General features: G+C 40.0%; 3 protein-coding genes across 8 annotated transcripts in view; 1 reads left to right on the forward strand and 2 right to left on the reverse strand.

Annotated features, from left to right (window-relative positions):
* LOC128737532 (acireductone dioxygenase) overlaps positions 1-22,264 on the forward strand; it is a 389,037-nt gene that overhangs the window by 79,080 nt on the left and 287,693 nt on the right. The gene's annotated exons all lie outside the window — the stretch shown is intronic.
* LOC128737520 (coronin-1A-like) overlaps positions 1-22,264 on the reverse strand; it is a 73,995-nt gene that overhangs the window by 18,612 nt on the left and 33,119 nt on the right. The gene's annotated exons all lie outside the window — the stretch shown is intronic.
* LOC128737535 (uncharacterized) overlaps positions 1-22,264 on the reverse strand; it is a 56,144-nt gene that overhangs the window by 1,262 nt on the left and 32,618 nt on the right. The window lies entirely within an intron of this gene.

Consider the following 22,264-nt stretch of genomic DNA (forward strand, 5'->3'; position numbering starts at 1 on the left):
AACCTGAACGTAAGCAAAGAAAATCAGGAAATTAATCGATTCCTCTATAGTAGACGAAGCAAAAAAAAAACAAACACTCTTGGCAGGCGGAATCGCGGAATCGCCATCGTTGCGGATCAATTTCCTGCCTGGTATAGCCATCGTGGCTTGGTTTATCTTTTGCCAGATGGAGGAATCAGTACCAGTAGACAGGCTCTGCCAACTAATAAAGAGCAGTGAAAGTCGTCAAGCAGGCTTCGGCTATCTTCATCCGCATTACCGCCGTGGCCGCGACGGCCACGAAACCCAGAGACCGTGCCGCGACCGCCGCCGTGCTCTGTAACCATATCGAAGGAGTTATCAGCTTGTACGAGACACTTGTCTTGTTCCTGAAATGATAGTGAATGATCTCTGTGCGCAATGTTTGACCGGTGCGGTGGGATCAAATCTTAGGTTTTCCAATGCAACAACATTCAGATAAAACTCCAGCGTAAAATTAAGCTGCTATGGCAAACATTGTCTGTGTTGGACCGGCGTGTATAGACTTGCAGCGATATCTGGTTTGCGATTAGAATTTACATTTCAATGATTTCCTCAACAACTGAACAACGGATGGCTCGGTTAATAAACATGCAATTTCGCACCAAATCCAAGTAATAATTGTACTTATTCAAAATTATGAAGACAATTTTTGATCTATGAAAAAGCGTATTTTGTCTAGTCATTTTTCTGTCCATACTAAACTTCGTGAATATTTATTTGAAGTCAAAGTAAATGTTAAATTTGCTTCTGTGCCATAAATCTCTGATTCTGTTTTTGCGATTCACCGCAGGTTAAATATTTATCGGGAACAAGTGCCCAGAAAACATTGAATGCACAATTATCTCAGAAATAATAGATAAATTTCGAATGCCTTTTGAGAAACATTATCTAACGTTTACTCCGCCTTCTCTTCCTCAACGGTTTGGGTACGGTTGTCTGCTTGCCTCTGGTACGTATATTTCAACCACGCGGCAATTGCCTCTTAGCTTAGATACTTCTTACTTATTGCAGATAGATAGTTCATATGTCTAGTGGTGTTATTTTTAACAACCATTTCTCAGCGATATTGAAGCCGCAACGGTTCACGACCACGACCTGCCACCAACCAACCAGTGCACTTGCTTTACCATCCCTGTATGAGATGTAGATATACATTTCCTATAATCGATTAATAGCAAATAGCTATTTTGCGAAAATAACTAGCAAATTGCTTACAATCACGTTTTAGCCTCCTTATCGGCTGGTTTGTACTTATATCATTATAATCCTTTTATTACCGCCATTCAATGGATAACGGATTATTATCAGCGTACACCGAACCGATAATAATAGCGTTGCTTTGATACATGCAGAATGCAGCAATAAAATGTGTTTAAAAATTTCAATGTATCCGCCTATTACGGCGACTATTTATAATTCAATTTATCTTCACGCTGTCACAGCGATCATTGGTGATCAAGAAAGATCACACATTCGAAAACGCAGCATTTTCAAAAAACCCGAATTAATCCACCTAGCGGTGTGACCTAGCCTTTCTACTGCCGCAATAATTATTTTTTAATTTCCTAGGAACATCTATAATTAACTTGACTATATTTTTAAATATCCGTTCCGTTCCTTATTATTCAAAATTCTTATATCTGAAAAAAGGTAATATCTGCATCTGAAAAAATAACTGAGTAGAGCATTAGATATGAAAAACGAAAAAGTGAAATTGGACTTTTTCTTAGTTGGCGCTCTTTCAGTTAATTATTTTTGCATGAAAATCGAAACTAGAGCTCCTTTGGAATAAACTTTAATGAAAAAATAGTCATTAGTTTGAACGTATCGTTTATATGATATTGCCCTTTAGATGTTTTAGGAAACGATGAGATCAAAGAAACAAAAGCAGCGCCATAAACATGCTTGAGGATGGCCATATGATCGACATAATTTTCGGCGCTTGTTATTTTTCCTGATATGAGTGGACCCATATTAATTTATGTATTAAAATATGACATACATGACATATGATATTGTCTTTTAAAGTGTCACTAGCGAAAACAAATTGTACAGAATTATTAGTATTTCTTCCTCTTTTTCATATAAAATTTCTAAGCTCTAGCATCTATTGATTGTAAAAGCATCTATTGATGCGCAAAATTTGTTTGAAATTGGTACAAATTTATTTGGGAAAATCAACTCATTAGTATTTTAAATACTATACACCACTATACCTATATGATTAAATCAAATACTTTTCTTCGCTTTTTGCTTTGCTCGTCCGATTGCGAGTAACAGCAAGTAAAGAAAATGACAATTGAAATGTTTCTCAATCTTCTTGTATTTCTATGCAAATTTTAAAATTGCAAATCGCATATACATACATACACACATACACGCATACATACATACACGCATACATACATACATACATACATACATACATACATACATACATACACGCATGTATACATACATACACATACATAACACATTTGAATACAATCGACCCTTGATTAATTTATTTCGATTTTATACATTTTAACGGTTTAATATACGGCGCAGAAGTGTTAAAGTTTGAATAACTTTTGAATCAATCGTCCGATTTTCAGTAACTTGGTTTCGTTTTATAGATCTCAACAGTAACTTTCAAATGATAATAAATTGTAGGATGTTTCCTATTGAATTAATGCTTATATGCAACAAAAAGCAGTTTTAAATACATTTTTTTCACATTTCTTTATGTAACTTTCAAACCACAAGCCCATTTGTCATGAAATCTTGAAGTTAAGGTTTTAAAAGACTCCCCTTTCATATGCAATCAATTTTATTCAAATCGGTTAACGGACCTATGAGATAATGAAGTCCCATATTTTTCATATTTTTATACATAACTTTTGAACTAAAAGTCCGATCAGTATGAAATTAAATAACGAACAATGGGACGCCTAGACCTTTCATTTGACACTAAGATCATTAAAATCGGTCCAGCCATCTTCGAGAAATGTTGGCTCAATCAAAAGCGTTCCACACGCACACACACACACACACACACACACACACACACACACACACACACACACACACACACACACACACACACACACACACACACACACACACACACACACACACACACACACACACACACACACACACACACACACACATACACACACACAGAAAATGATCAGTTTTCGAAACTGAGTCGAATGGTATATGACATTCGTCCCACTAGGCTTTCTTTCAATTTTCGGTTTTTCGAGTGATTCCTATACCTTTATACTATATTTTCATATAGTAGAAAGGCAAAACGTTTCAAGCTTTGATCATGAGGATTCTCATTTACTATGATTTTTGATTCGATTTTCTAAAAATCGACTACTTTAGTTGAGCGATGGGAATAAGGAGATCATCGGAATTACCCGCTTTCACGGTACATGTGGTCAGTAATTATCTAAAGTTACATACATAAAATATCACAAGCTTCTACGAATATGCTGACGAAAGGTTTTTGTGGGCCAGTTGAAGTCGAACAAGTGATGCGCCTCTTAGAATCGTCCACTCACACCATAAAGTCATTGTTGCCGTACACAATGTTTCTAGGAGATTGTCGTAGCCATTATCTCGGCCTTAGAATACGTTTGTGGTGCGATGTGGAACTGTCAATCTTGGATCGTAGAATGTTTGCACCGAAAACAGCTTGGTTGATGTTCCGTCGACCTTCTAATGTTTCGATGCCAATCAATGCATACCGGTATTCATAAGAAGATAAGTCTTGCGGGTGCGCCCATGGATTTTGTAGTGCGTATCGAAAAAACTTATGCTATATTGATTCGATTCGAAAAATCCACAATTCTTCATAGGGGATCATGTAATTGACGCGAATTCGAGAATGGATTTTACCAATGAGCAGTACAATGCGCGAAGCAGCTCTTCAACGAACACCTGAATGGCGCCCAGGCGGTGAACCATGGCGGCGGGGAAAGCGATTTCGACGGTGCAACAAACGGGGAAGAGGTGGCAGCCCCAACGATAGGCGAAGTCAAGGAGGCCATCATGCAGCTAAAGAACAACAAGTCAGCTGGCATCGAAGCGGAGCTTATTGAAATGGGACCAGAAAAGCTGGCCGTTTGTATACACCGACTAATTGTTACAATTTGGGACACGGAACAGCTACCTATAATATCTGACCGACCTATAAAAATGGCGACAAGTTAAACTGCGAGAACTATCGAGCGATCACCGTCCTCAATGCCACCTATAAAGTGCTGTTCCAAATGATTTTCCGTCGACTATCACCAATTGCGAACAGATTTGTGGGAACTTATCAAGCCGGCTTCGTCGAAGGTCGGTCTGCAACGGATCAAATATTTACACTGCAGCAAATCCTCCAAAAGGACCGTGAATACAGAGCTCCCATGCATCATTTGTTCGTTGACTTCAAAACCGCATATGATACCATCGACCCGAAAGAGCTATGAAAAATCATAGACGAGAACAGCATCCCCAGGAAGCTCATCAAACTGATTAAATCTACGATGCATGGTACACAGTGCTGTGTTCGGATTTCGGGTGGATTGTCAACTTCATTCGAATCACACAGAGGGCTTCGTCAAGGTGAAGGTGATATTGATCGACGGCGGTAGCCCTCAACCGAGTTACATGGAGAAACTTTGTTCAACAGGCTTTGTCTTAGGACGGCAAGCCACCCAAGTAAGTAAGTAAGTAAGTACAATGCGCGAAGCGGCAGTGAATCGGTGAAGTCAACAGCAACTTTCGAAATGAAACCTAGTTGACGGTTGGCCTTCGCTACAATAGATGAAGAGTGCATTTTAAAAGTCAGTTGCTAATCTAATAGAACGCCTAAATCCTTGATTTGGTCGACTTCATTCAAAACAGTCCCGTCGATGGAGTATAGTTGAACAGAACAGGATTCTTCAAACGCCAATAAGAAATCACACAGCACTTCGCTATACTAATCACAAGACGATTCAGTCAGCACCATCTGGTAAACCTGTTGATCATATCTTGCAGACCGAAACAATCATCTAAGTTGCGAATGGCGACGTAAATCTTCAAATCATCTGCGTAGATCAGCATACATCTGTTTGGTACGATCAGGGCCACATCATTGATGAAAAGAGCGAATAGAAGTGGTCCTAAATAATTTACTTGAGGAACCCCACACTGCGGAGTGAATGTCCTATCTTTACAAATAGTTCTTGTTTTGCCAAATAAGATTTCAGCCAGTCACACAGTCTATCCGAGAAATGGAGACGACGAAATTTGACGTGCATTATTTCATGGTCCACTGTGTCGAAAGCTGCTTCGATGTCTGTACGTACCGCATCAATTTGCATACCACTGTCCATATCGCTTATGCTGAAGGAAGTAAACTCACTGAGGTTCGTCTCTACAGAACGCTACACCTACACCTCAAACTGTTGTATGCCTGCGAAATATTATTCTGCGATATATCAAACGTGCCTGGTGGCCTGACAACTGGATATCTAACGTGATACCATCAGACACCTGAGAAGACAAGTCAGGGAGTGGGGTTTAGGTATCCCGACCCTCCTAATGGGGCGTGAGGAATCTGACCTACTAAGCTCTACTCGAGTCTCCAGCCTCAATCCACCCTGGCACCACCTTATCGGTATTACTTCAGGGAGGATCTCGATGTCATCAACATCATATAGCAACAGAAATTCGAGAACATAGATGGAAGTGGATCGGTCACGCGCTGGAATCCGGAAGAAGAGGCAGACCCAGGGGCAACGCGGCTTAGCCAACGACATCCAGGCTATTAAAGAGAATCTGTGCTGGCGACAGTTTTCTTACTATCATACCAGAATTCCTGCTTTCCGAATCCCGAAGATTGCTTTTTCATAGTATTCATAGGAATTACCTTTCCTTTACCCAGTTCTAGTTAACCCAAGAAATCGCCTGTTGGATTCTCGCACACACTTCCTATGCGAGGAACTCTTTGAGAAATTCTATGCGAATCTTTTCAGTTCTTCAGGCATAAAATCCATGACGGGTATCTGTCGACAGTGGAGATCTCTAATTTCATCCCTACGTTCGGTGGACATAGATTTTCATATTAATGGTTCTACATATTGTAAAATATTTCCGAAAAACATTAACAAAAAAGGCTTCAATGTTATTTCCAATTGTTTTAATACAAAAAATTCAATCGAATATCAATTTTTTTCGCTATAATCAACAGTTTTCAATTTATTTTCTTGAAAAATTCGTTAGCTGTTTGAAAAATTAGTGTTTATATTGTTTATATATTAGTCATTATAAATTATGATATGTGGAAAAAACTACGCAAGACATGTTGAAAATTTCATTCAAACCAATTTTTCATTTTTGTGATAGATTTCCCCCGAAAAGGCTCTCATTATGTACACAGAGTTGATGGCCATATTAAAAGTTCTATTCTATTGAGTCATAAGTAATGAAAACTGCGGAAAATAAAAGTTCGGTTTCGTGTGGGAATTTGTTCGAGTACCTACTTCTTGCATGTTAGCAAATTTCGGATTATACGTACCGGAAGGTAGCAATTACAAAAAATAACCAAGCTAGCCCAGGTAACCAATAAGCATTAACATTCGTAGTATATCAACCTTTTAATTACATTTCTGTACTATATGTTGCTGTATATTGGCCTTTTGATTGCATAGCTTTCTCCGCACAGTAAGAGGGGTAGTAATAAATAAGGGAGCCGTATATTTGGTCAGTTTTGACCAGCAGTTTTTAAGCAGGATTTGAGGTATGAGCATTCAATTTATATTTAATTCTTTCATTTGCATTACGTTACGTTAATGTTTGTTGGTTGCTTAGGAAAATAAACATAATCATAAACAGAATAAACAGACTATTCTTCAATCATAAACCTAAATAAATGGTTCTATCAGAAAATTGAGTTTTACCTAAATCTTTGAAGTTATCCAAAACAACATTTTAATCGGATTAGACGGAACTTTTAGGAAAAAAACGAATTTCACTTTTTCATTTGTTTATTAATTAAAAAAAATGTTTTGAAAAATTTACATACCTATTTCATTTCATTGAAATTCAGATCATTGCTGTTAAAAAATTTTTTTTCTGAAAATTATTTGATATATACCAATTGGAAAAAAACTCAGAAAAAAAAATTTTTGTGTCAAACGTAAACCTATATAACCGTCAATAATATTGACAAACGATAATTTGTTACGAATGAACATTCAGTGAAAGAGGAAGTAACAAGAAAATGCTTCCGTCATGTTTCTTATCTAAAGCCCTCATTTGATAAGAGAAAACTAGTTTGATGCTGTTGAACTCACTAAAAACTATCTAGGTTTCTCTTTTTAGCCAAAACGATATAGCAAGCAGGCTGGAGAACGTCTAACTCAAAATTATTGATTCGCTTTTTCATATTCGTATCCTTGGCCGTACCGTATGTAAGTATATGAATATAAAGAAGGCTCTTCTTTATTGTCCGACCTCGAAACAAAATGTTGTTTGCATCGAGCGGTAGGTACGTAGTACGATAAAGTCCTATTTAGTCACCGATTTTTGTTTCGACGTTGCAATTCAACCATCATAAGGAAAACCCGGTCGGTCGGAGCCTCGTTCTAAATAAACATGCACATAATGTCGCCGACAATCGGGCACGATGTGTCATCCATCCATTGCCCCATATCAAGCTGCTGGCAAACACGTTCGGATCGGATGGGTAAACTATGTGTACACGGCCACCGCACCGTTAGTACCCACCCAGTAACATCAATAAGCGAAATGAATATAGATCACTGGTTAGTTGGCTGATAAGGAAATAAGCTGGTGATTTAAAACAAAAAGTTGCAATTCAAGTATAGTCTAAAATCATGATATCTGCGGATTAGCATTCATGATTGATGCTGCGCCTTGAGGTTCAGTACTATAATCAATGGGACAGAGAGGTAAAAAACTGTTTGTCGTGTTTTCATTTACAGGTCCATTCAATTTTCAATTTGATGCCAATTAATTTAACCCTCTAACGGGCAACATCGTAAAAACGATGCGATCAAGCTAAAGACTGTTTTATCATGAAAGTACACTCAAAAGAACCTTAAGTTCTCATTTTCATGCAAAAATAATTATCTTGAGGAGCGCCAGGTTAGAAAAAGTCCAATTTCTCTTTTTCGTTTTTCATGTCTAACGCTCTACCCAGATATTTTTTCAATTCAAATACATTGCAAAATTGATATAAAGCATGAAATTTACTCATAGAAAATTTTTATGGTCAATCGTTTCGTTCTAGATATGCTTTTTCATCAAAAGTAAAAAAGGAAATATTCGTGCATTAATTATTTTCGAAATTTTTCGGAATTTTTGTTTTTGAAAAATGATAACTTTTGAATGCATAGTCAGAATGTTGTGATATTAATATCAAAATGTCAAGAAATCTGTTCTGAACCCATTTTGCATATTGTCAATTTAACAAAAAATTCGTATGCGGCTCTGGAGCTCCAAAAGCGAAGGCCGTCTACAGACGGCCTTACCCGTTAGAGGGTTAAATAATTTAGCAAGCATCAAATGAGATTCCTCACTTACCTACTGTGTTACATTAATCTATTAAGATTAGTGCGACAATGTACAAATTTTATATTCCGTCACCTAAGTTTTCGAACGAGACTTCAATTTAAATTAGGGTCTAATGGAATATCGATGCACACTGTGGAATATGAAAGATGGTTGCACCGTTTACGAGTAAAGATGTCCGTTAATCGTTCGAATAATTCATCTAATCGAATAACACAAAGAATATTCGAATAATTTTTAATCGAATATTGCCAGCACGAGTAGTTGAATTAATCGAATAGTTCAGTCAGTACGAATAATTCTCGTTAATTGTTCATAATCGTTTGATTAATCGAATTATTCAAAGAAATATTCGAATATTTTTAATCGAACACTACTAGCACGAATAGTTGAATTAATCGATTAGTTCAGACAACGCTCACCGATTAATCGGTAATAGAATATTTGAAAATTTCGAACGTCACTACTTACGAGTACATTTTACGTTCAGGACATCAAATTCGTTTAGGCTGACATAAGGGAAATAGTCCGTAACCTGTTGTGACAGGCCGACATTGTCACTGTTAGAAAAACGAATGTATTCGCAGGTTTATATAGCTGTCGTTGTCGTCCTAGACTCGGTTACATGTGATTGATTAATTCGTCAATTAATAAATGAATTATTAAAAATAAATTGTTTTCACTATATTTTTGAATTCGTAGAAAGATTTCAGACCGACTGACATAAACATCTTTCGAATTGGTTGAGAAATTACTGAGTTATTAGCGCTTAAAATCTGACCACTTTAAGTAAGTAGAATTTTAGGAATGAACCACTACGTTCAAGTAAGATGCAGTCCACCGTCAAAAATGTTTTTTCTGAGAATATAATTGAGAAATTTATTAGCATTTAAATTTGAAAGAATCTACCACGAAACATAATAAGCAGAATCGACGCTCGAATATATCTTAATCGACTTGAAACGTATTTTGTGGCTAAGCTCGTGACTGTGGCTAGCACGCCTTATGTTGTGAATTTAAATTTTCGTATCGGAACAGAATGCACATTACGCTACCGGTCGAAGGACCTTTCCGTTAGCGTATTTCTGGCAACAGATTTATGTGCAAGAATGTTTCCTGCCTGACCGGACAACGCACACAGAGGCAACGAATGACGCGAAATACAGCATGAATGATGATCACCAAGAATTTTGCCAGCCCATTTTCGCAACATGGTGCCGCAAAAAAGACCACTTATGGAACAGTAAATAATGGCCAGAAAACCCACTAACACAGTGATAGCGTAGAGTGCTGCTATGCAATCGTCGTAAGAGCGAGAAAGGAAAATTCATGCATCTAGTACGAACATCGGTGACAACATAATAAGGAACAACGATGGAAGTAATCTATGCAAAAATAATAACTGCAAAATCTTAGGATTAAGGAACAAACACATACACTACTCATATTCTTCGAAGGGGTTTTTTTTCTGCCGGTTTGTACAATCGTCTATCCACCAACTAATCCGAAGGGATGCTCTATCAGCATACACAAAACGATATTAATCTTTCTTTACACTACTCGAATATCATTCACTATGTCTTCAAAGAGGTTTTCAACTTGTGTGCATCATTTGCCAATCTTTATATTCATGCTAACAACATACATGTATGCAAAACTGTGATCTAGAAACACTGAAAAGGGAAGAAAAAGAACAACTATGCAACTTCACGCCCGTCGCAGAGTAGTACTAGAGTGTAGTACACTGATGCTTGTGGGTTGTGTATCCTTTTTTTCCAATATGCTACGAAGTTAGGCAAGAAGGTGGATATACTGTCAGTCAGCTAGTAGGCAGTTGAAATAGAACCCACACAAACTCACGTATTTTATCACCGCACTCGGCCCCGTAACGACACTAAGCAAGAAGCAAAACGCTGTCGAGTCGATGGCAACAAAACTGACTGACTTCATGAAACGAGCATGAAGTTTGAACTGCGCTATCTGAGGCTCGCTATGCTGGCTGTCTCTGGCTGGCAGGCGGAAACGAGAGTTTACGAACTTTCGGCTCTCTTTCTCATCATTTCGAATGAATTGAATAGATAGCATAAATAAATGTTGAACTCGGTTGCCAAATGAGTTCGATATTTAAGTTTTAGCACTAAAATATTAGGGATTGGCGATCGTGAAAATAATACTGAAATATTTTCAAAAATTTCATGGTTTTTCCAGTTTCCTCTACCGTGAAAAATTTTGTGGGAAAGCTTTCCATATATTTTCCCTGAATTGCTTACAATTTGCTTGGATTTTCATGCTTAAAAATACGGGAACACGAAATTTTTAAATATTATTTTCGATCATGTCCATGAACTATGCCCGTGCACAAGCGAGTGGTCGTGGGTTCGAATCTTAGTAGAATCAGGCCATTCGGTGTCAAGTGACTTTAGCATGGGTTTATTCTCAGGCCCCTCCATTTACCCTTCCTTCGTGCTGAATTTTACATTTACCCCCTGAAGTCTCTTGACAGTACAAATGTCCCTCCTATAGTTAAGTGTACTGGTCAGAGGTACGAATGAGTCCTCGCCAGGGACGGCTATAATATGGGATAGTGCTGGCAGCGAGAAATAAGTGGGTAAAGTAGATCAAGCTTTGAAGGAAGGGTAAACCCCAATACACGCAAGCACGCATACAATTTAATAAGCATATCGCTCACTCAATAGCGATTATAGCAAAAAGAAATGCAGTGCAGGTCATACAGCAAACACCCGGGCGATATTACAATAGATCAACTTATACTGGTCGCAGTAATGAGTCCACACATGGAAAAAAATGCCCGTGCACAAATTAACATTGCATTGATAATTTTAGAATTTTAAGTCTGATGACGGGCAAAACCTAATATAGATGAGTGACTACTTTGATACCTCAAATCTATCGTAAACGTTTATTGTTTACAAATCATACGATATCATCTTGGGGTTTTTTGTTAGTTTATAGTCACTTTAACAGCTTATGTCATTCGTGACTTCTGCGGGGTTGGGATTTGAACCCGGGTCCTCGGCGTGAGAGGCGAGAATGCTAACCGCCGGGGCAGACCCCTCATCAGGGGGTTATTAGTTATTGAAAAATCGTAGCAGCATTTCACATTACTGAAACATCTCTTTTGAAAATAAAATGAGAAAAGTTCACAAAATATATTTTAATTTTCAAATAATTTGATAAAACTCCGCCAAGCAGTGGAGCAAAAGTGCGATTCACGGAGCGAAAGGTGCAAGTAATGGAATAGGCAAAAGCTAGTAAGTGCTCTACAGATACTGGTAGAAGCAACGTCCAACCGAGGGAAAAAGAACAAAATAAGGTTGCAAAAAGTGTCAGTCAGACGTAAGCTGCAGTACACCAGATATTAAATAAAATAAGAAACAGAAAAACTGAGAATAATTTTGTCCAGAAGTTATCGCAGATTAAAGATATTACGATTTTATTAGTTACTACTGCGCTTATTTCAAGGATTCACACTTCGAACTTGTGTCCCACGGAAAACGCAATTTGGCACAAGATCAGAAAAATTAGAAATTTATTGCCGGGCCTTTTTGTGTTGTCATCATCAGAGTATCAGGGAGACCTTAGACGCCAGTTCTACCTGACGAGACAGGCAATGTCGCCCTCTAAAACGCCGGTAGAGTCCCAAGCATTGCCGAAACGCCTATGTCCGCAGACGGCTCTATAGTCCATCTGCATGATGTTTTTGTAGAAACGGGATCAAAATTTTCTTCAAGCATTCGTTCTGGTACACATCTTTATTGATAGCTAAACCCGAGGGCTTGAACCATGGCTTAGAAATACCTCTCTTGGAAATCACTTTGTGTTCAAATTTATGTTTAAACTTGTATTTTATGTTCGGAGATGCAGATTCATGGAATCTTAGAAAGAGGGAAGCAACTTTCGTCGTCCCAAACAAAGTATTTTCCCGAATAATTTTCTATCAACCAGTAGCATTGGGATTTGGTAAGATTAAAGAAAAGAAAAAATATTGTCAGAAACAGGAGATAGAGAGCTAATACATACCTACTCTCATTTCTCTTCCCCCCATACCAATTTTCTAACACAAGCAAGTACAAATGAACCAATAGGAAGACAAATCTAGGACCAACAGTGACTATTAACTTATCATGGTTCGACCCATGGAACATTTTTCTTCTTTCATCCTCCTAGCATTTATGCACTGTCCCAAGTTAGGTCTACAAAGAAAATTGAGCACAGCACGACGTGGACGTTCGCGGTAGTCGACAAAAGCCTCAAACCCCAGAGTCGTACCAGCATCTCAACCCTCATAATCAAACAGCTAGTGTGCAGTATTTATTACGGTATTTATTTTAGGCTGGCAAATGAGTGAACATGTGCAAATATATCACCTCTGTTTTCTAACTCCTATCTCTACCTCCACGAGGTGCCGGCTGGGGTACGGTAGCCAAAGTTGCGCACCTGGTGGTACGCAACTTTGGTTGTCGTATGCAGACAGAGAAGGTGGAACATTCGCCGTGTGGTTTCTGGCTACCTAATCATACAGTTCGGCGCAGGATTTTCGGAGGGCGCGGCTGCGGGGTGTGAGCACACCGGGAGAGAGTTATTTTCTCAGCTGGCTTAGCACAGAGAGAGAGAGACTCTTAATCGGTCTGTTTTACACAATCTGCACTTACGCCCTTTGGCGGTTGGTGCCGAATTGTACGTTTGGGCAAAAATTGAGCCACGGGACCTGATCCTGCCGGGAGTCGGCAAATCAGGTGCCCCTAAGTCAAGGTCTATCTCCGTGCCGATGACTGAATGGCTGGAGGGGTGAAAACATGCCAGTCGCGAACGGAGTGCTTTGGGCATCTTGCCCCTACTGTGCCATGCGGGGCTCTGGTACGGTCGATCTTTGTTGTCCCTTGCGTTTCGTGGGAACAGCATAGTAGTCCTGCCCAATTTCCCTTATGGGTTTTACGCCAAGTGCGTTCTGGCCAACTTAATTGGCTTCGCTTATAATTTGCTGTCTGATCTGTGTTGGAGATTGTTTGTGCATATACTCCGCTAGTCAAATAGTTAGAGTCGCACAAATAAATCTTCAACACAAACGGGCAGCAAATTTGTATTTATGCGAAAAACTTTTTAATGGCTCTGTCACCATCGCATTGGTCCAGGAGCCATATTTTCGCAAGGGGTACTTTCATTCGACGGATATTGGAAACCAGAACATTGCTGTTTTCAGCAAAACTGGTATGACAAATCCTCGTTTGATGCCCAGGGCATGCATATTGTTGCATAGGTCAATTAGTGCATGCCTTATCTCTGAGTTGACTACTCGAGATATTTGTGCAGTCACAGTAGAACTCGTCGTGGATGATGTCCATAGGCGCTATATCTACTGTTCTGCATACTTACCACACGATGAACCGTCTCCCAGCGACGATTTCAGAAATGTGGTGAGATACTGCCAATCTAGTGGGCTTCCGCTCATTGTAGGCAGTGATGCCAATGCCCATCACATCATTTGGGGCAGCTCGGATATCAATCTGAGAGGCTCTGATTTGATGGAATATTTGAGTGGTACCAACCTTGGAATACTCAACATTGGCAATTGTCCAACTTTCATACGAGCTGGTAGAGAGGAAGTGTTAGATATAACACTCTGCTCTAACAGTCATGAGTTGGCACAATGGCATGTTTCAAATGAGACACCAATATCTGATCATTGCTTTATATATTTTGATCATTTGGGTGTCTCCTTGAACGCTGCAACATTTCGCAATCCGAGATTTTCTGACTGGGAACTCTTTGAGGAGGAACTGGCGACGAAATTTCAAGGATTCGAACCGACGATTGAGTCATCGATCGACTTGGATGTGGCTGTAGATGTCACAACATCTTTTATTGCGGAAGCTTTTGAAGTAGCTTGCCCACAAAAAACTATTAAAACGACTAGAGGAACACCATGGTGGAACTCTCATCTCGCGGAACTAAAGAAACGATGCAGGAGAGCCTGGAATATACGTCGGAGGGATGGCGTGGAGCCTTTCAAGCAGGCCCGGAAAGCCTATGCAAAGGCTCTACGATCTTCAGCACGCACGAGCTGGCACAGGTTCTGTAGCAACGTTTCCAGTTTCGGCGAGGCAAGTCGACTTAATAAAATACTGTCAAAATCGAAAGATTATCAGGTTAATAACATTCGAAGTTCGAACGGTGAATACTGTTCGAATGACAATGAAATCCTGGAATGTCTCTTTTATAGTCACTTTCCGGGCTGTGTGGAACCTGAAGTTCGAAACGATCCAGAAATCGTTTTAGGTGGCTTAGACTCATGGGCTTTTGCTCGGAGACTTGTCATAACTGAAGCGATTGAGCGGGCCGTGAACAGCTTCTCTCCATACAAATCTCCTGGAACAGATGGAATATACCCTATTCTACTGCAAAAAGGATTCAAGTACTTCAAACACATTCTGAGAAGGATGTTTGTGTGTAGTATTGCTATTGGGTACATCCCAACTCAATGGCGTGAAATAACCATTAAGTTTATTCCTAAAGGTGGACGCGCGACATACGAGCAAGCCAAAAGTTTTAGACCAATCAGTCTAACGTCTTTCTTGCTTAAATCACTTGAGCGGATTGTTGATCACCACATCCGCGAAACAAGCTTAGTAGAAGTTCCTCTTCATTCAGCACAGCATGCTTATCAAAGTGGCAAGTCTACAACCACTTTATTACATGATGTGGTGGATAAAATTGAGGTTGCTTTTTCACAAAAGGAATCTTGCTTAGGAACTTTTTTGGATATTGAAGGCGCGTTTGATAACGTATCTTTCGCTTCCATTTTGGAGGCTGCTCGTTATCATAATGTGCCTTCAATAATCATAAAGTGGATAGAACAAATGCTTAGTAACCGATTGCTTTTTTCGTCCTTACGGCAAGCAAGCATTTGGAAGCAAAGTGTTTGTGGATGTCCACAAGGTGGCGTTGTCTCGCCTCTTTTATGGAACCTTGTGGCGGACGGCCTATTGAGGAAACTCAATGGTCTAGGCTATCCGTCATATGGTTTTGCGGATGACTATCTCATCCTAGTAGTTGGAAAGTGCATAAGCACATTATTTGACTTAATGCAGCAGGCACTACGTGTAGTAGAAACGTGGTGCCGAGAAACTGCACTTTCGGTAAATCCGAGCAAAACATCTATCGTCTTATTTTCAAGACGTAGAAATACCAATGGAGCTCGCGCTCTGCGCTTTTACGATTCGGATGTTGATGTTGTGAACGAAGTGAAGTACGTGGGGTTGATTCTCAACTCCAAGCTTGACTGGTCCACAAATATTGATTTCCGAATTAAAAAAGCGTGCATGGCCTTTGGGCAATGTAGACGAGCAATTGGCAACTCTTGGGGGCTTAAACCCAAATACATACACTGGTTATACATGGTCGTTGTCAGACCAATACTGGCGAATGGTTGTCTTGTATGGTGGCAGAGAGGGGAAGTTGTGACTGTCCAGACAAAGCTAAACCATCTTCAAAGGATGTGTTTAATGGCAATGTCTGGTGCATTTACTACAACTCCTACTGCCGCCCTAGAAGCTATTTTCAATATTAAACCTCTACACTTCCACCTGAAGCAAGAGACACTAATATGTGCTTATCGACTACACGCGATTGGCCTTTGGCAGTCTGTGGACGGTTCCACTGGTCATACTCGACTGTGGTCGCAAATTGTTGCTGAGGACAAGTTTGCCCTTGCTCCTAGCGATGTAACGCTCATGCGTACTTTCCCGTATAGGACTTTCTCAAGTGACTTTCCTCCTAGAGAGGATTGGATGTCAGGCTACATGGAAAGGAAAATTTTCGACTATGTGGTCTGTTATACCGATGGTTCCTTGTACGAAGGTCGCGCGGGTGCTGGTGTTTACTGCCGTGAGCTGAAATTGGAGGAATCCTATTCGTTGGGTAGTTACTGCACCGTTTTTCAAGCTGAAATCTTTGCAATTATGTGCGGAGCTCAGTTTGCACTTCAGAAAGAACTGATAGGCAAGATTATCTACTTCTGTTCTGACAGTCAAGCCGCTACAAAAGCCCTTTGTGCGGCTAATTCTAAATCTAAAACAGTCATCGCCTGCAACACCCAATTAGAAGAACTAAGCATTCTAAATGCCGTTCATCTGGTTTGGGTTCCTGGCCATTCTGGTATAACCGGAAATGAATGGGCTGATGAACTAGCAAGATCTGGAGCAGAAAAGTCGGTTTTCGGACCGGAACCTGCTTTACCAATTGCGGCATGTTGGATAAAACAAAAGATTCGATCTTGGTTTTCATCTGAACATGTACGTTATTGGGAAAATCTTGAAACTTGTCGTCAAACGAAAAGTTTCATTGTTAAGCCTTGTGAGAAGGTTGCGAAATTTCTTTTGCAACACTCAAAGGTAAATTGCAGTATTCTTGTCAGATCACTGACTGGTCACTGCAGACTAAATTATCATATGGCTACGATTCAGCGAGCTGAATCGTTTCATTGTAATTTATGTGAATCCGACTACGGTACACCATATCACGTAATTTGCAACTGTCCTGCAGTAGCACAATTGCGTCATAGGATCTTTGGATCCTACATCTTAAATGAATCGGATTTTAGGAAACTAAAATTACGAGACATTTTGATGTTCCTTACCGAAAGCGGTATTGAGCTATAAGCTCTTATTTATCATGAGTATACCCCCCAGAGGGTGTACTTTTGATAAGTTAACTACCAAGGATTGCAGTATTCCCTCGGGGGTACAAAAATCTCTCGGTATATATATGTTTGTGTTTGTCCAAATTCCTCATCCTTCCATCTCATCCATTTTCCTTCCCGTCCTCATCAGGTAAATGATGACACGGGCAAGATGGGCAAGGCACAAATCTTCCACATGATTGTGAGGAACGTGCTGCTCGAGCCAAAGATGCTGATACCTGATAGGTCTACAAAGAAAATTGAGCACAGCACGACGTGGACGTTCGCGATAGTCGACAAAAGCCTCAAACCCCAGAGTCGTACCAGCATCTCAACCCTCATAATCAAACAGCTAGTGTGCAGTATTTATTACGGGAATCCGTCGCCGAACCCTAAAAACCCGACCGCTAGAAATATTTTTATTGTGAATTAAATGTAATATGTATAGCATAAAAAAAGAAATGACTTAATTTTCGCATCTGCTAACTTAGCACCTATATCATTACCAGGGCCTGGTATTCCGCTTACATCCCCTTAGTGACCCTAAGCCCCCGACCAACCCAATCAATATGACATTTTTCGGAGATATTTGTGATAACTGTGATAAATAGGGATGAGCCTGAAAAACATTCATCTAATAATTATCAAAGATCCCCATGCCGGCCTTATTCTTAAACGGAATAAAAGCACTTTCTGAACAACGCTACAGCCACATTTGGGAAATTTTTACCCCGGGTCTCACTTTAAATCACAGAAGTATTTTGACATATACCTACATTCAGAACTAAACGTGACCGCTGTTCATTTACTAATTATGTAGTTAAAAAGCCCCATATCACATTAAGGTTCAGTTTTATCGTAGAAAATTCAGAGGAGCTTCTTGAAAAAAAAAATCGTATTTTAAAAAACTACAGCCCGTCTTGTACAACAAAAAAAAGCTCCTGAAATTCCCTTCATTTACCAAAGAACCCATTCGCATTTGAATACATATTATTCTCGTTTTCCTAGCATCACTGCCCAGCAATCATCGGAAAGAGCGAATGGTTTCGGCGCTCCGAATGAGAAATTCCGTAAGCTTATCATCATCGTTTCATTGGATAGAAGCGACGAACCAAGAAACGGACAGCTGGCTGGATGGGTTGCAAAAACATAAACAAGTCGCGTTATACTGTCTTAGTTGTTAGTTGTTGAGGAACGAAAGTAAATACAGCATACCTACAAGCGTTTGTCGGCAAATGAAGCAAGCGAAATGAAAAGAAAAAAAAGCAACGCTGCTATGCAATGTATCTGTGATCTGCAGCTCGCTCATGGAAGCATGGAGGAAGCAGTTTATGCTCGGTTAGGTTGGTCTTGAAGGATCTTTAATTTTGAAAGATCTTCAATTCAATTTAAAGAATAAACTTAAATTAGCAAAAAATGTACAATTCTTTTCGTAAGTGAATTATTTATACTCATATATAAAATAACTATGTCTGGCATAACATCAACCCTATAAAAATGGGTGCAAAATACTTCTGGTGTTATTAGAGGTCATTATTGTAGGCACACACTTGAAAATTCTATGTGCTATATTCCCCTTTTAACCTATTGGATGACATCACGAGTGGCAGTACTAAGTCTATCTCAATTGTGCCGAGGCCGGAGCATCCACAAGCATACATAAATCTGACATGCAAGACTATAAATCAAAACACTAATGTTAGTGATTGTTACCCATTGCTATCATAGAGATTGCATTTGGAAAGCATCGATGCAATAAGTACGTTTCTATTTTTCGATAAAAAAAACATCACCGTGCGTAAAAGTATAACAACTGACCCCAAATTTGCTTTCTTGAACTTGTTGAACTTTTTCCTGAATATACCTACCTTCCTTAAGCATGGGAAAATGTTGAAAAGAAGAAATGATGCGTCACCGGCTTTTTTTTCAAGTACAAATGGATGACTTCATCCTATCAGCTGAACACTCGACAGGCACAGAGCGAAACAGAGCGTCAGCATGATCTTTATATTTGAATACATAGAGGAATATTTCTACATGTGTAATTTTTTTGCTAATTTACCTTATTTTGATCCAATTAGTAAATTTACTGTTAAAAAGCATTCCAACATAGCACCTCTAAGGTTAAAACTATCGACAGAGGGCTGTCTCAAACCACAAGTTCTCAGCAGTTTTATGGTCTACATTTTTTAACGTCTGAGTAGTTCAGCAACGGCAATAGCATCAGCAACAACAACAATAACAACAACCGTTTTTGGAGGTGAATATGGGTTGTACATTCATGAGAATGTTTCTTTTCTTTGCGCATCATTGAATGAAGTGTACTCCGCACCGCACATTGCGATCTTTCACTACAAACCGCGCGCTGCTAGATCAGAGGCCCAAACCTACCGAGCAAAGCCAGGAATGGTTAGCGTTTTTTTCGTCTATGCAAAACATTAGTTTCCTCTCCTCACCGCTATTGTTTCATTGCTGAATGTTTTGCTCCAAACCGACCGGTTATGCGTCGCTGCAGTTGCGTCTCTTACCGATGTTTGAACAAGCCTCTCTTGTTAATAATGAATATTTATTTGTTAAATGATGTTTTCAATTAACTGACCCTCCTTTGCTTTTTGTGCCGAGCTGAAGCGGGTATCCGTGGCATCATCATCGATTGAACCAAATTAATTCGAGCAATGAACGTGTGGCCGGCGTTGGGGTTTCGTAATATCCAACGGTTTAAAGGTATTTTACAGTTTCGAAGAAGCGGAGAAAGCTCTTCGTATTCCTTCCTGTCGGCACACAGTGCAAGCTTACAACATACCGTTTTTTTGCATACGGCAAATGAATCATTGAGTGCAAAAAACAAAATATAAAAATGAAGTTGTTTAGAATGAAGTTGTTTATAGAATAATACAACTTGAGTCTATTAATCATTTAATATCTGGACGCAAAAAACGGATCTTTGTCGTAACCAAGTTAATTAAATAAAAATGTTGAGTACTCAAATGAAGTCTTTAATACTCTGAAAATAACGAAAAAAATATTCCAGGTTCGTTTTGATGAAATCTCGAACTTATCATACATATTTTGGACACTGATTCTGCTTCTTCTTCAGCATAGAGCCGGGGTGGCTCGTGCTGTTTCAAGCACTCGTCTCCATTTAACTCGGTCTTAGGCCACTCGTCGCCAATTACCTAGTCGTCTCAGAAGTCGCAAATCGCTTTCGACCTGGTCGAGCCATCGTGCACGTTGGGCCCCCCTGTTCCTGGTGCCGATGACGGGGGGTTGTTGAAGAGAACTATTTTCGTCGCACTGTCGTCCGGCATCCTTACGACGTGTCCTGCTAACTTTCGTTAGATGTACTTACGATGGGAGTCTCCCCAAGCAGTGCCTGTAGCTCGTGATTCATACGCCTCCGCCACTCTCCGCTTTCAGATTGTACTTCGCCAACTATCGTCCGCAGCACTTTCCGCTCGAACACGGGAAGGGCGCGTATGTCCTCCGTGAGCAGCGTCACGGCTTCATGTCTTTAAAGAACTACCGGTCTAATGAGGGTTTTGTACATTGTTAGCTTCGTGCTGCGGCGTATGCTTGATCGTAGCGTTTTACGAAGGGTAAAGTAGGCCCGATTTCCCGCTTGGATGCGCCGCTAGATTTCCTTACTAGTGTTGTTGTCCGCGGTCACCAGCAATCCCAAATACATGAACTCTTTTACCACTTCTAGTTCGTCGCCGTCAACGGTTACCGTCCGTGGGAGACGCGCGTTTTTTTCCTTTGAGCCTCTTCCTTTCACGTATTTGGTCTTCGACGCATTTATTTTTAGCCCAATTCTCCTAGACTTCGCTTTCAGTCTGGCGTAGATTGCCTCCGCCATCGCAAAGTTCTTGGCTATTCCGCTCGTCGAATCATCCCTCAAGAGCGATGTTGAACAGCATGCAGGATAAACCGTCACCTTGTCTCAGCCCTCGCCGCGTCTCGAAGGGACTCGAGAGTGTCCCAGAGATGCGCACGAAACACATCACTCGATCCAAGCTTGTCTCGATCGACTGTATCGTATGCTGCTTTGAAATCAATAAAGATGTGATGCGTGGGTACGTTGTACTCCCGACATTTTTGCAAGATCTGTCGGATAGTAAAAATTTGGTCCGTAGTTGCGCGAGCCCCCATGAAACCCGTCTGATAATTTCCTACGAAACCTTGTGCTTACAGGATCTGGGAGAGTAAGCGGCGGCATTTACCAGCGTAATACCGCGATAGTTGCAGCAGTCGAGCCATCCCTTTTTGTAGATGGGACAAACCACTCCTTCCATCCATTCCTCCGGTAACTTTTCCTCCTCCCAAATCCTCGAAAAAACCCAGTGTAGTGCCTTTGCTAGGGTTTCTCCGCCATGTTTATAAAGCTCTGCCGGTAGGCGGTCCTTCCCAGTGGCTTCATTGGTATTCAGCAGCCCCATTTCTCGTTTGACTTCTTGGAGATCAGGTGCTAGGAGATTACTATCTTCTAAAATTGTTTACGTTCAGGACTTTAAATTAGACTAGCTTTAATATTTAAACGATAACACCGGTTAAAGAAAAGGGGAGGTTCGACACTCTGGCGTACTTCCCAAGCACAGATATCAAATTGGACTAGGTTTAATCGCGTTCGTAAGGAATTTTGTTGGAACGAGGAGACTTTGTCATTCTTTCTGGCGTACTTCCCAAGCACAGATATCAAATGGGTCTAGGTTCAATCGTCGCAAAGAATCTTCGACCTGATGGGACGGGGAGATTTTGTCACTTTTTTTCTAAAAATACGTTAAAACTATGATGGCGTCTTTTGCAACCACTCACGAAGCGAGGATTTCCAGTTGGACAATGCTTCATTAGTTTCAATTTTTCAATAGTGTGTACTTTGAAATTAATAAATAATTAATAGAAATTGGGATTGATGCGTAGAAGATTTTCCGATCGATTGGTGCAAAAATATTTAAAATCGATATCGGGAAACCGCTTAGCTATTAGCGC

The sequence above is a fragment of the Sabethes cyaneus genome, chromosome 2 (genome assembly GCF_943734655.1).
Source record: "Sabethes cyaneus chromosome 2, idSabCyanKW18_F2, whole genome shotgun sequence".
Lineage (NCBI taxonomy): Eukaryota > Metazoa > Arthropoda > Insecta > Diptera > Culicidae > Sabethes > Sabethes cyaneus.